This window comes from Ochotona princeps, chromosome 15 (genome assembly GCF_030435755.1).
Source record: "Ochotona princeps isolate mOchPri1 chromosome 15, mOchPri1.hap1, whole genome shotgun sequence".
Lineage (NCBI taxonomy): Eukaryota > Metazoa > Chordata > Mammalia > Lagomorpha > Ochotonidae > Ochotona > Ochotona princeps.
The window spans coordinates 5,497,051-5,511,337 of record NC_080846.1 but is presented as its reverse complement, the minus strand read 5'-3'; the positions used below and the strand labels follow the sequence as shown (position 1 = coordinate 5,511,337).

Here is a 14,287-nt window from a genome sequence, read left to right as displayed (position 1 = left end):
ATCCTCCACTGCTTTCCCAGGTCACAAGCAGGGAGCTGGATGGGAAGAAGAGCAGCCAGGACACAAATTGGCACCCATATGGGATCCTGGTGCATGCAAGATGAGGATTTAGCCACTAGGCTGTAGCTCTGGGCCTGCACAGTGCAATTTTTAAGCATGTATTCATAGCATAAACTGATCACGCAAGGCAATCAGCTTCTAGTTTCCGATCTTTACTTTTTGAGCCTCAACATTAGACTTTTTCAGCAAACGACAATGATGAAAACCAAGCTGCGGGCTTCGAGGATGTACCTACAGCATGGCTATCTGACAAGGACATCTGAAGGTATAAAGACTGTCTATCAGTAATAAGAAGAAAAATAGGCCACTCCTAAATAAATCCTACTCCTAAATAAATCCCACTCCTAAATATAAATCAAAGAGAATCAAATGAATACAAAGGCTGTTGCATGTATATCACAAAGAATCTTCAAAAAAACTACAAATAACCCAAATTTCTATTAACAAAAGATGGATAAATAGCCGGTGGTCCATCCATACAACAGAATACAATACAGCAGGGACCAGTATTGTGCCACGGAGAGCTAAGCTGCTGTCTGCAATGCAGCTGAAATCCCGGCCACTGAACTCCTGGATGATGCCCTGGGAAATCAGTAGAGGATGGCACAAGTGCTTGGGCCCCTGCCACCCATTTGGGAGACCCAGTTGGAACTCCTGGTTCCTGGTCTTGTCCTGGCCCAGCACTGACAGCTGCAGCCATATGGGGAGCTCTCTTCCTCTCTGCAACACCATCTTACAAATAAAATAAGATCCTTAAAAAATATGGCAATAAAAGGAAATTATTGATGTTCAAGATAACATAAAAGAACTTCAAAAATATTATGCCGAAAGAAAGAAGCATGAGACAAAGGAATATATGTTGCGTCTTTTCATAAGACCTCCACTGTTGGGGCTATGGCTGTCCCAGAAGCGACCCAAAGTTAGCTAACATACTTGTGCTCAGTTGCTGGGAAACTCTAAGGAAGGCACTAAGGTATACATGTGTGAGCTACCGTCAAGGCAAGCAAGACATTGCATGCTTGTGTCTCAAAGCTTTCTGTCTTCAAGGAAAACCACATCAGAGCATGGTCACGAGTTAGTTTTCTTACGGGGTCAGGAGTTGGGAGCTAGACTGCCCAGCACCTGCAGCTTTGCGTACATGGATGCCAGGTCCAAAAAAACAAAACCAAAATTATTAAGTATACATCAGGTTGTTCTTAATAATGTCATGGGTATGTCTGATGCATTGATTGTCTTTCGTTCTCCACATAATCAATAGCCATTAACTTGCCTTATATAAATCCTGCAACTAATCAATAAGTATGAGATACTAGGGTCGCTCTTGGCACTTGTGTTCTGCTAAGACAAGCACCCTGGTCTCTGCTTGATCGAATTCTGTTGTTTCTCATTTTTTCAGAGCTTGTCTCTCATCTCTTTACAGAACTGCTGCACTGGAACGTGACAAAAATAGACTATCTATGTCTGTTCATATGACTTGCAAGAATAAATGCAGCTGATTTATCTGGCTACAGAACTCAGATGAACAGTTGCCTGTGTGCAGAAGTAAAGATTGACTGAAGAGGGTATGAGGGAACTTATTAAAGTGGTGGAAGTGTTATCTGGATATAGTTGGTTGTATTCATCAGAATTCCTCAAACTGTACACACAGTTTATACATTTTATAATTCACAAATAATATTTCAATAAAATAGTGCTATCATTAAAACATTTTAGAAGTTGTATTAAAGAGGTAAGTGCTAACATTTGTATATTTTATCTTCCTAAAAAAAAGTCAATTGCTAAAAGTAGAAAAACACCAGGGAATTAACCATCCGTTCATCAAATATGTACTACGGAGTGGGCATCTGGTTAGTGATTGATCAGACACCTGGGGTTCAACTTCTGGCTCCCACTCCTGACCTCCAGCATCCTGTTAATACAGAACCAAGGAGAAGGTGGTGATGAATGGCTCAATAATTGAGTTCCTGCCACCTGCCTTCGGTTCCTGACCCTGGCCCCAGCCCAGCTTTCAGATGTGAACCCACGGGTAGGAACTCTCTCTGTCCATCTGCCTCTCAAAGAGATATTTCTATACATATATATATATAATATATATATTCTATATCCAGGCAATGGGCTAAATGTATTAAACTGTGTTTGAGAACTTCAGTTTTGCAATGGACAGAGACATGGACATAAATGGGCAATGGCAGAAGTACACAGGCATTGTGGACATCAAAGAGAAACTGTTAGACTGTCTCAGAGTGTCAGGAGGACTCAGAACTCCAAGTAGAAACCTTCGGATTATCTGTGGCAACACTTACACATTCTTATGAGGCTAAGCCTTGACGGCAATGGGCCTTACCTATGTCTAGCTTTTTTTCTCAGGACCACCGAATCAGCTAGACTTGAGTAAGGGATTCTTAAAGATACCAGTGCTACAATAAATAATCTAATCTGTGTATTTCTTATCCTGTCTTTGACCTAAATAACATCAAAACAGATGTTTTTGCTAACAAGTAAAGAGTTGAACAATGAGAATTCAACAGCTCTCCTTTGATCTACCAGAGAGGTACGGTCCCAGGACAAATGTTGACTCCTAAATTAGGGACCAACAGGCAAATCCAGAGAATCGTGGCTTTCTGGAGCAGAAACGCATACACACACACCTCTGAGGAAACCAGTGGTGATGCTGGGCAACCCAACTGTGACTGCTGGATGGCTGAGGCTCAGCGTGGTAAGTCTGAGAGCGAAGAACTCCAGAGGGAGCTGCTGTCTTCTGTGTCTCTCACACTTTTTTCAGTTTTATTTCTAGGAGCTTAAAGAGGATCTCACAGTGAATAATAGGGGAAAGTATCCTTGTGTGGGTGACTGGGTGTGGGGGAAGGAGTGTAGCAGAAAACAGATCCTTTCTCTTTTTAAAAAGGGTTATTTAAGGGCCTCCTGGCTATAAAGTCCTTGCCTTGCACGTGCTAGGATCCCATATGGGCACTTGTTCTAATCCCAGCAGTCAAGCTTTCCATCCAGCTCCCTGCTTGTGGCCTGAGAAAGCAGTCAAGGAAGGTCCAAAGCCTTGGGATCCTGCACCCATGTGGGAGACCCAGAAGTTCTGGGCTCCTGGCTTCGAATTATTCAGCTCCAGCCATAGTGGCTGTTTGAGGAGTGAATCAGTGGACAGAAGATCTTTCTGTCTCTCCTCTCTGTATATCTGACTTTCCAATAAAATAAATCTTTTTTTTAAGGTTTATCTTATTTTTTTATTGGAAAGTCAGATATACAGAAAGGAGGAAAGACAGAGAAGATCTTTTGTCCGCTGATTCACTCCCCAAGCAGCCACTATGGCCAGAGCTGAGCCATCAGAACCAGGATTTCAGTGCTGCTTTGGGCATGCCTTCCCAGGTGACGAGCAGAGAGTTGGATGGAAAGTGGGGCTGTTGGGACAGGAACCAGTGCCCATATGGGATCCCAGCTTGTGCAAGGCAAGGACCTTAGCCCCTACGTTATCGCGCTGGGCCCGACAGATCCTTTCGAAAGACTCCAGAGCACTGCTCTTAGCAAAGTCAGCCTACAGAGAAACTAGTGAACCGGGATCTAATCTGAGAGAATGGAAGTCCCCAACTCCAGTGCACTCTGGCCATCCTGTCCTACAGAAGATGGAGTGCAGGGAGACTAGACAAGAGGGTGACTGAGGAGCACACTTGCAATTCCGGCCCTACAGACACAGGCTCATTATCAACGAGTCCTGCCACTGGCCTTGCCACTACCTCGCTAAAGCCCTGTTGATTAGAGTTCCTTCCACCTGCATATAACACCCAACTAGCAAGCAAAAAGGACACAACAATGAGCAAAGGTCACAAGTTTGAAGAAATAGGCATCAAGACAGATTTGGGTGTGGCATGGTCATTGGAAGATTAACAATTTGAAACAATTATGATTAAGATGTTATGGCGTTAATAAAATGCATGGCATGGAAAGAACAGAAAACCAATGTGAGCAAAAACAGGGAAATTCTAAGAAAACCGAAAGGAAATGTCAAAGATGAGGAAAAAACATAACAGAAGAATGTTTGTTCCTGGTAGATTACACATGCTTAAGAAAATCTCTAAACTTAAGAAATTGCAATCTAGATTACCAAAACTCGGGGGGGGGAAGCAAGCCCCAAAACAAAAAACAACGTGCAAGAACTATGGGACAGCTACAGAAGATGAAATGTATCCAAGAGTTCTTCAAAGAGTTCATACAAAATAGAACTAAAAGACAAAATTTAGTGCAAAACAATTTCTAAATAAAAACTTAAAAAAATCATTCTTTTTCGTGATTTGCATTTTTTCCATGAACTTTTTTGAATCCCCCTAATGTGTAAAAGTAATCTTTAAAAGATGGAAACAGAACTATCTGAAACAATAATTATGAAGGATTTTCCTAAATTAACTTTAGATACTAACTATAGGTCAAGTAAATTTATAGAACATCAAGCAGGATATTTGCAAAAAGAAGACCAAGAAAAATACACCTAGACAAATTATTTTCATCCTTGCGCAGGGGCCATGCTAATCTTCTCTGTATCGTTCCAATTTTAGTATATGTGCTGCCGAAGCGAGCACTAGACAAATTATTTTCAAACTACAAAAAGTAAACAAGAGGAAAAAATTCTTGAAAAATGTCAGAGAAGAAACAACACCTTACACGTAGGAAAATACATAAGAATTCCATTTGACTTCTCAAAATCCAGACAAGCAACAAGAACACGGAGTGAAGTAAAGTACTGAGAAAACAATCACCAAACCAATACTTCACATCCTGCGAATCTCCTCTTGAAAAGCTAATGAGAGGATTGATGAGTAAGCAAGATGGCTGACTAGCACCCAAGATGCTACAGATTCTCTCCATACCAAATGACCAAAACAAGGAAAACAACAGCAGTTAGTTCACCAGAATGCCAGAAGCAGGGTGCAGAGGGATATGCACAGCACGAGGATCTGTAACAGCCTCATAAAGAAACTAAACACATAGCATCTACTGTCCAATTGCTCAAGTTCAACCCTGAAGCAAGAGATCCTTCACTCAGAGAGAAAAGTCTAGAAAGGAGGCCTCCAGCAGTCCCTCCTCAAGTACAGGCACCTCATGCCACATGGTGGCTAGCAGCAATGACACCTGCAGTACCAGCATCCCACTTGGGCTCTGGTTCAAATCCTAGAAGCTTCAGTGCCAGTCTCGTTCCTGTGCTCAAGTGCGTGGGAAGGCAGCAGCCGGTGACCCCAGTGCCTGGGTTCCTGCACTCATGTGACACACATGAATGGGCTCCAAGCTCTAGCATCCTGGCTTCTGTCCAGCTCAGCCCAGCCCCAGTCAGTGTGGCCATTGTGCAAGTGAACCCACAAAGGGAAGATCTCGCTGTTTCTCTTTGTAATTGCCTTTCAAACAAATAAATCTCTGTAACCTTTTCTTTTTTTCTTCAAGACACCAACACCAGAGGCACTTGCCACTGGAGAAGCCTGTGGCCCATAGAGGCACTGAGCTCACTTTGGGGAGCTGCCAAGTCATCACAGTACTGGGCAAAGAGCCCAACTCACCTGGCACGCCCCCGCCCCCCCAACGCTGCATCCTGCAGATCAATGCCAGCTTGACACTCTGACTACCTGGTGGGTGGGGGGTCGTACAAAGCCAACTCAGCCCTGCAAAGCAGTCAGGTGGCCCCACCCACCCTCCGTAGGTTCAGAAAGCCGTCGGGCAGCCTGTTCTAAGTGACTACAGAGGCACTGGGCAACAGACAGGTGGTCCCACTCACTCACCCATAACCTTGGGAAGCAGCTGAAAAGCCTTCTAAGAATGGCTCAGCCTGCTGAGGCCCTGAAAAACTCCCAGGCAGCTCCAAGCAACTTCTTGTGGCTCTAAGAACAGTTGAGCAGCTCAGGCTCAGAAGGTTAGCCTGCTGAGGCTCCAGAGTGCAAGTAAGTGGCCCTGCCCATCTACCTTTGGTCCTAGGAAAGTTTTCCAGAGAGGGCAGCCCCAGAAGTCCCATGAAGTCATCCATGTAGCCCTCAGATACTATCAAGTGTCATGTCTTGGCTCACTGTGACCCAATCCCTGGTTATCCCTTGAGCCCAAAGGGCACCCTGACCCTCTACTGGGCATACTGCATTGCACCTCCTTGGGCCCACTAGGTTGTCTTACTCCCACATAATTTATTGAAACAGATGGGTACATCACAGCCAAAGCTCCCAATAAACCCTCCCCTCCTTAGAAAATTGTATGTTAGCTAATGGTATAAGCTCATAAACATTGCCAATCATTGATTACCTGACACTTTGCTAAAAACCAATTTGGAACCAAAGCCAACATAGCTGATCCGACCAACACCCTGGAACACACTGCCAGGACAAAGTCCTGCTACAGAAGCTACCCTGTGAAATAAGTAGAGACAGCTGACCCACCAGATGCACAAACAGCAATGCAAGGACACAAGAAGAGTTGCTGGACATCGGCAGGAGGAAAGCAATGACTCTCCAGAAACAGAACTCCCCAAGGGAAGCCAATACATTGCCTTAGAAGAATTCAAAATAATTATTTTAAGGACACTTAGTGAGATAAGAGAATACAACAATTCAACAAAACTAAGAATTCTTAATATGAATGAGAAATTAATTACAGACAGAAATCATTAAAAAGAACGAAACAAACATCTTACAGCTAAAGAAGTCATAAAGAAAGCAACAAATCAGCAATGAGCTTCAACACCAGAATACATCAGGGAGAAGGATGAATTCCTAAGATTTAAGGTAGGCCTTTTGAAAGGAGCCAGATTAAAAAAATCAAGAATAAAGAAAGCCCTTGTGATTTATGAAACAGCATGAAGAAGCAAACATTCACACTGCAGGTGTTCCAAAGGGACGAAAGAGGGAGAGGCACAGAAAAACACCTAGGGCCCGGCGGCGTGGCCTAGCGGCTAAAGTCCTCGCCTTGAACACGCCAGGATCCCATATGGGCGCCGGTTCTAATCCCAGCAGCTCCACTTCCCATCCAGCTCCCTGCTTGTGGCCTGGGAAAGCAGTCGAGGACGGCCCAATCCGATGGGACCCTGCACCCGCGTGGGAGACCTGGAGGAGGTTCCTGGCTCCTGGCTTCGGATCGGAGCGCACCAGCCCGTTGCGGCTCACTTGGGGAGTGAACCATTGGACGGAAGATCTTCCTCTCTGTCTCTCCTCCTCTCTGTATATCTGACTTTGTAATAAAAATAAAATCTTAAAAAAAAAAAAAAAGAAAGAAAAACACCTAACAAAATAATTGCTGAAAAGTTTCCAAATAATGGGAAAGGTATGAATATGTAGGTCCAGGAAATCTAAAGACTTATACTAGATAAGATTAAGAGAAAATCATCTCCAAGGCATGATATGGTCAAACTGTCAAAAGTTTAAGGTCAAGAGATAGCAAGAGATTCCCATTACAGAACGGTGGTCTTCTCAACAGAAATCTAACAATTGAAAAGAGAACGAGATAATCCACAAAATCCCAGCACCTGAGAATACTCCACCTACCAAGGCTATCCTTCAGGAGGGAAGAGAATTAGTCTTCCCAAGACAAAACATCACACACACATCAGCTCTGTAAGAGAAATGCTTAAGGAAGCATTTCTGACATTAGAAGTCAGAGGATTGTGGGAAGAGGGTGAGGACACATTCAAACAGACGGAAAAACATTAGCATTGAAGCAGAGAGGGCACATTCCAGGAAATAGGAAAGGACAGAACGACCGCAGAGGGGCACCTGGAGACTGATACACACAGGAAAGCAGCAGAGACAACAGGGTGGTGTTGCAGGGACTGGCCTAACCCAGTTGAAATCATCTGAGGAGTGAACTAGCAGATGGAAGATCTCTTTCTCTTTCAAATAAATTAACCAAAAAGAAAAAGAAACAAAGACACCACTAGGGACACTGAGTGTCTAGGTTCAGGTCCTAGTTCCAGCCTCCCGCTGGTGAGCACCAGGACAGGTTGTAGGTGGACGGCTCAAGGGTGTGAATCCCTGCCGCCCACAGGAGAGGCCTGCACTGAGCTTCCAGCTTCCAGCTCCGCCTGGCCCAGGCTTGGTCACTGTGGGCATCTCTCTCAACCTCTCTCCCTTACTTCACCTCTCAAATAAGTAAAATTTAAAAACAGAAAAACACAAAGGTATGTCTTTAACTGTTTTTACTTATCAACAACTTTTTGAGTATAAAAGGATTAAATTCCCTAAATAATAAAAAAAAAATCCAAATAAATTTTTAAATAAGATAATGTGATGCCCATGAGCACTCACTTCACCACTAAAGTTCTCAGACAGAAAGTGATGGAATGGAAAAAGAGACACTCCACACTCAGAAAACAAAAGCAAGTTGGAGCAGTTATACTTAAATAAGCTTTAAGTTAGTAACTTAAAATACAGGTCATGATATAAAGAGATCAATTTAACAATAAGAAATAACAATTGTGGTATGTTTGCAAAAAGTTATTTATTTGAAAAGCAGAGTTAGAGAGAGAAGGAGAGAAAGAGATGTTCCGTTTGTTGATTTACTGCTCAGATGGTGGCAAGAGCCAGGGCTGGGTCACCCTGATGCAGCAGCCCAGGTACTTGGGCCATCTGCCACTGCTTTCCCAGGCACACGAGCAGGGAGCCGGAGCAGAAGCAGAGAGGCTGGAACCTAAACCATTGCAGATGCCGGATAACATCCTGTACCACATTGTTGATCCCAGGAAATTACAACTGTAAATGAATATTGTAAATGAACTGTAACTGAATTATATAAGCAAACATTATTAGACCTAAAAGTATATATTCTAATATAGTAACAGTTGGAGACTTCAACACCCTAGACTAAAAATAGATCTTCCAGACTAATAAAAGAAACACTGGGACTAAACTACACTATAGACCAATTAACCTAACAGATACTCATAGAACATGACATTCATCAATTTCAAAAAATACATTCTTATCAACTCATGGAACACTGACCATGTAGGCTACATTAGGCCATAAAAGAGGTCTCAAACATTTTTAAATATGTATTTATTTTTATTTGAAATATACATTTGCCGAGAGAGGAAGAGCCAGAGAGATCAATCTTATCCCTGCTCTCCAAGTGCCTGCAACAACTGGAGGTGAGTTGTTCTGAAGCCAGGTTTCTTCTCTTATTTTTAATATTACTTACATAGCTGAGAGAAAAGTATGCCTATGTGGGTCCCTGATTAGAGTGGGGAAGGTTGAGGTGTGGAGGTAGGTGGGTGGAATAAATGCTTCAGTTCCTTTTCTCCCCTCCCCTTCCCTTCCCTCCCCACCCCTCCCCTCCCCTCCCCTCCCCTCCCCTCCCCTCCCCTCCCCTCCCCTCCTCTTCTCTTCTCTTCTCTTCCTCCTGTGTCCACAAGGAAGTGGGGAGATGGGGGCCCACTCCTTGCTGTCAAACTACATCAGCATTTGGGAATGGAAATAGTCATTAGGTGCACCTTAGAGACACCGATGCGGGGAAGAATGTTCTGATGGTACTGAGTGAGTGGTCTTCTTAGTTCTGAGATGTTGTTGGCTTCATGGCACCAGGATTGAGAAAATCTTTCCAAAGGTCATAGGTTGATCAGGTCTACCTTGCTGTACCCACAGACGTAGCCACCTGCCGTAAGGCCCAGCCTGGAGAGTTGTTCAACCTGTTCTGCTTTCTATCTTGGAGAGTGAATCAGTAGATGGAAAAATCTTTCTGTCTCTCCTCCTCTCTGTAAAATCTGCCTTTCCAAAAAAAAAAAAAAAATCTTTAAAAACAAAAATAGATAGATAAATTGAAAACAATACACAGGTTAGGCATCTATCCTAGTGGGTAATATAGAGATTGGGATGCCAGCGTCTTATATGAGAATGCTGTGTTCAGGCCCCAGCTCTGCTTCCAATTCAGCTGCCTCAGGTATGTGAATCCCTGTCACTCAAGGAGGAAACCTGGAGATCCCAGCTTCCAGCTCGGGCCTGGGATCACATTACAGGTGTTGGTGAATGGCATCGTCCCAAAGGTCTCCCTGTGCCAAAACTACTCCATCTGGTTCATTAACTTCACATAACATCAGCTTTATTTACTGCTATCACAGAAACCCTGTTTTGTCCCTTATCGTCCAATGCCCATTGAGCCCAGTAAAATGAAATCAAGCATGTTGATCACAGCACACAAAACAAGGATGTAGATTCTCATTACAGAGAGCTAGGGAATGGATTCACTCTCCTCCAGCCCTATAAGTAAATATTAAAATAAAATGTTGTGTACATGCACAATACAATATTATTTCGCAATAAAATGAACACAGTCCTGTCATTTGTAGTAATGCGGATAGAATCAGAGGATGTTATATGAAGTCAGGCACAAAAAAAGACAAATATTACAGGTTCTTATTCTTTTATGGAAACTAAAATGGTAATTTCAAAGAAGCAGAAACATAGCAGATATTACCAGGTGCCTGGGAAGGCTGTGATATAATGGTTAATGAATATACATGTAGAAAAACCATAGATGACAATAACTGAATGTTTCAAAATAACTAGTAAAGAGGGCTTTGGATATTCCCAACACAAAGAAATGACAAATGTCTGAGATGACAGACAGCCCAATATGCTGATCTGATTATCACACATTATATATATGCACTGAAATGTCACACTACAGTCCATAAATGTAAAGTTACTATGTACCAACCTAAAATCTTATTTCAAGAGTCATTTATTTATTTTAAAGACAGAATTATAGACAGAGTGGGATAGATGGAGATCTAGCCACTAGTTCATTCCCCACATGGCCACAACAACCAGGGCAAGGAAAGACTGCAACCAGAAGCTTCCCTGAGTCTCCCATGTGGATACAGGGCCCCAAGCACCTGGGCCATTCTCTAATACTCTCCCAAGTGCATTAGCAGGAATCTGGGTGGGAACTGGAGTAGCAGGACTCAAACTGGTGCCCACATGGGATACTGGCTCTGCAATTGGTGGCTTTGCCTGCCACCAGCCCCTAACCTAAATTTTTTTTTTTAAGTGAAAGAGAAATATTTTCTCAAACAAAAATTTAGGAATTTGTTGTTAATGCAAAAAACTTAAAAGACAGTGCTTAGACAAACGGAAAATAAAGGACAAGTCACAAAGCAACATTAAAAAGGAAAAACATCAGAAAAGGAAGGGATGAAGGTAAAATAAAAATTTCATTTTTCTTAATCTTTCTTAATCTAGTACATAACAGTTTGCTTGAAATAATATTATCAAAGCAACAATGTAATTGGTTATATATTTATATAAATACATGCTTATGATAAGCAAAATGAATAACAATACATGAGACAAGAGAGAAAGATTAGAATTATTGTATTATTATATGGTTGCAACAGTATCTATGAGGTAATGCAGTGTTTAGGGTGGAAATGAATTAACTGTAAATGCATATTACAAATGCTAAGATCATACAAAAGAAATTCCATATGGATGAGAGTTCGTGTCCCAGCTGCTCCATTTTCCATCCTGACCCTGCTGTGGCCTGGGAAAGCAGTAGAGGATGACCCAGAACCTTGGGACCCTTCTCCCACATGGGGCACCCTGTACCCACATGGGAAACCCAGAAGATGTTTTTTGGTTCCTGACTTTGGATTGGCTCAGTTTCAGTGGTTGCGGCCACTTGGGAAGTGAACTAGTAGATGAAAGATCTTTCTCTTTGTCCTTCCTCCTCTCTGTAAATCTGCCTTTCCAAGAAAAATAAATAAATCTTTAAAAAAAAATTTTTTTTAGAAAAAGGCTTTTACAATGGACACAGTAGGCAATTTTAAGAGACATAATAATACCTGATATATAAATACAAAAACTAAGAGAACTGGAGAACAAATAGATTAATCCACCATTACAGCTGGAAGTTTCAACACCCCTCTTCAGGAATACCTTGTTTTATTGTGTTCCATACTCTTACATTTCAAAGACGGGGCAGAGATTATGGCACTGTGGGTTAAGCTACTACGTGGGATAACTACATTCATACGAGAACACCAGTTCAAATCCCATCCACTCAACATCTGGATCAGCTTCCTGCTAATGTGCCTGGGAAGCAGTAGACAATGATTCAAGTTCTGCCACCTATGTGAGAGACCTTGGCATGGCCTGGCCCAGTTCTGGCTGTTGCAGCCACTGGGGAGTGAACCAGCATATGGAAGATGGATCACTCGCTGACACTGTGGTATTCAAATAAATTAATAAATCTAAAAGATAAAAAGGTATTGCACTACTGCCAAATTGAAGTTTTATGGAAGCCAAGTTTAATATCATTTTCCCAACAGCATAGATGGTCATTAGCACTTTAAGCAACTTATTTTTTACTTAATTGTAACAGATGTTATATTTTTAGACATAATGCTATTATACACTTAACAGATGACAGAGCATAAAATTTTAAAAGATTTATTTTATTTTTATTGAAAAGGAAGACTTGCAGAGATGAGTAACAGAGAGAAAGATTTTCTGTCTGCTGATTCACTCCCCAAGTGGCTGCAATGTGTTGAACTGAGCTGATCCAAAGCCAAGAGCCAGGAGCTTCTTCCAGGTCTCTCACACAGGTGTAGGCTCCCAAGGCTTTGGGCCGTCCTCCGCTGCCTTCTCAGGCCACAAGCAGGCAGGGAAGTGGAGCAGCCTGTACATGAACCAGCACCCATATGGGATCTTACAAAGCAAGATTTTAGCTATTGAGCCATTGCTCCAGGCACAAATATAAACATTTTTATATGCACTGGGAAACCAACAATTTCTCATGGCTTTTTTTGATACTACATTTGCTTTATAGTAGTAATTTGGAACTGACCCTGTAATATATCTGAGGTGTGCCCACATAAGAAACAGACAGGCATAAAATCAGTAAAGCCACAGCTGAGCTGAACAATACCATCAATCAACTGGATATAATAGACCTTTAAAGACTACTTAATCCAACAACAGAATGTACATCTTGCCAAGCTCACATGAGTATTCACCAACATAGACCCCATTCTGAGCCATAAAACACATCTTAAATTTAAAAGAACTGAAAATCCTAAATCTGCTTTTAGACCACAACAGAATTAAACTGGAACTTGGTAAGAAAAATATACTCAGAAAAGCCCCAAATACTTGGAGGGTAAATAACACACATTTAAATAATGCATGGGTCAATTAGAAATCTCAAAAGGAATTGTAAAATACTTTGAACTAAGCAGAAATGATAATGTAAGTTACTGAATTTTTTGGGGTGCAATGAAAGCAATGCTTGCAGGAAAATTTACATCACTGGATGAATATGTTGGGGAAAACGGATACATCTAAAGCTTCTATGATTGCACCTTAGGAAACCAGGTAAAGAAGAACAAATTAAAAGCAAAGCAGAAGCAAAAGAAATAAAAATTAGAGCAGAAATCAACTGAAAACAAAAGCTTAAGAGAAAAAAGTTGCTTTAAAAAAACAATAGAACTAATAAGCTAGGTTAAGAAAAAAAGGAAGAGGGCCCGGCGGCGTGGCCTGGCGGCTAAAGTCCTCACCTTGAAAGCCCCGGGATCCCATATGGGCGCCGGTTCTAATCCCAGCAGCTCCACCTCCCATCCAGCTCCCTGCTTGTGGCCTGGGAAAGCAGTTGAAGACGGCCCAAAGCTTTGGGACCCTGCACCCGCGTGGGAGACCCGGAAGAGGTTCCAGGTTCCCGGCGCACACCGGCCCGTTGCGGCTCACTTGGGGAGTGAATCATCAGACGGAAGATCTTCCTCTCTGTCTCTCCTCCTCTGTGTATATCTGGCTATAATAAAATGAATAAATAAATCTTTAAAAAAAAGAAAGAAAGAAAAAAGGAAGACACAAATTTCTAATATCAGAGCTGAATGGGGGACATCACTACAGGTCATTAAGGGACAATTAAATGTCTAGTGGCTAAAGCAGTAGAGGATGACCCATAGCCTTGGGACCTTGCACCCTGCACCTGTGCTTGGGACCAGGCTACTGGCTCCTTGCTTTGGATTGGCTCAGCTTCAGCCATTGCGGACATTTGGGGAATGAATCAGCAGGTAGAAGATCTTTATTTCTGTCTCTCTTCCTCTTTGTATATCTGACTTTCCAGTAAAAGTAAATAAATCTTTTTTAAAAATGTTTAGTTAAGAAAATTAAAATAATGCTACTCCCAGAAATTTGATCATCTAGGTGAAAGAAACAAATTCCTTGAAAAATATAATCTGATAAACACACCAAAAATGGAATTA

General features: G+C 42.1%; 1 protein-coding gene and 1 pseudogene across 1 annotated transcript in view; both read right to left on the bottom strand.

Annotated features, from left to right (window-relative positions):
- The window catches only part of ENTHD1 (ENTH domain containing 1), a 128,237-nt gene that overhangs the window by 98,738 nt on the left and 15,212 nt on the right, over positions 1 to 14,287 (bottom strand). The window lies entirely within an intron of this gene.
- Positions 4,543 to 4,643, bottom strand: LOC131482152 (U6 spliceosomal RNA; annotated as a pseudogene).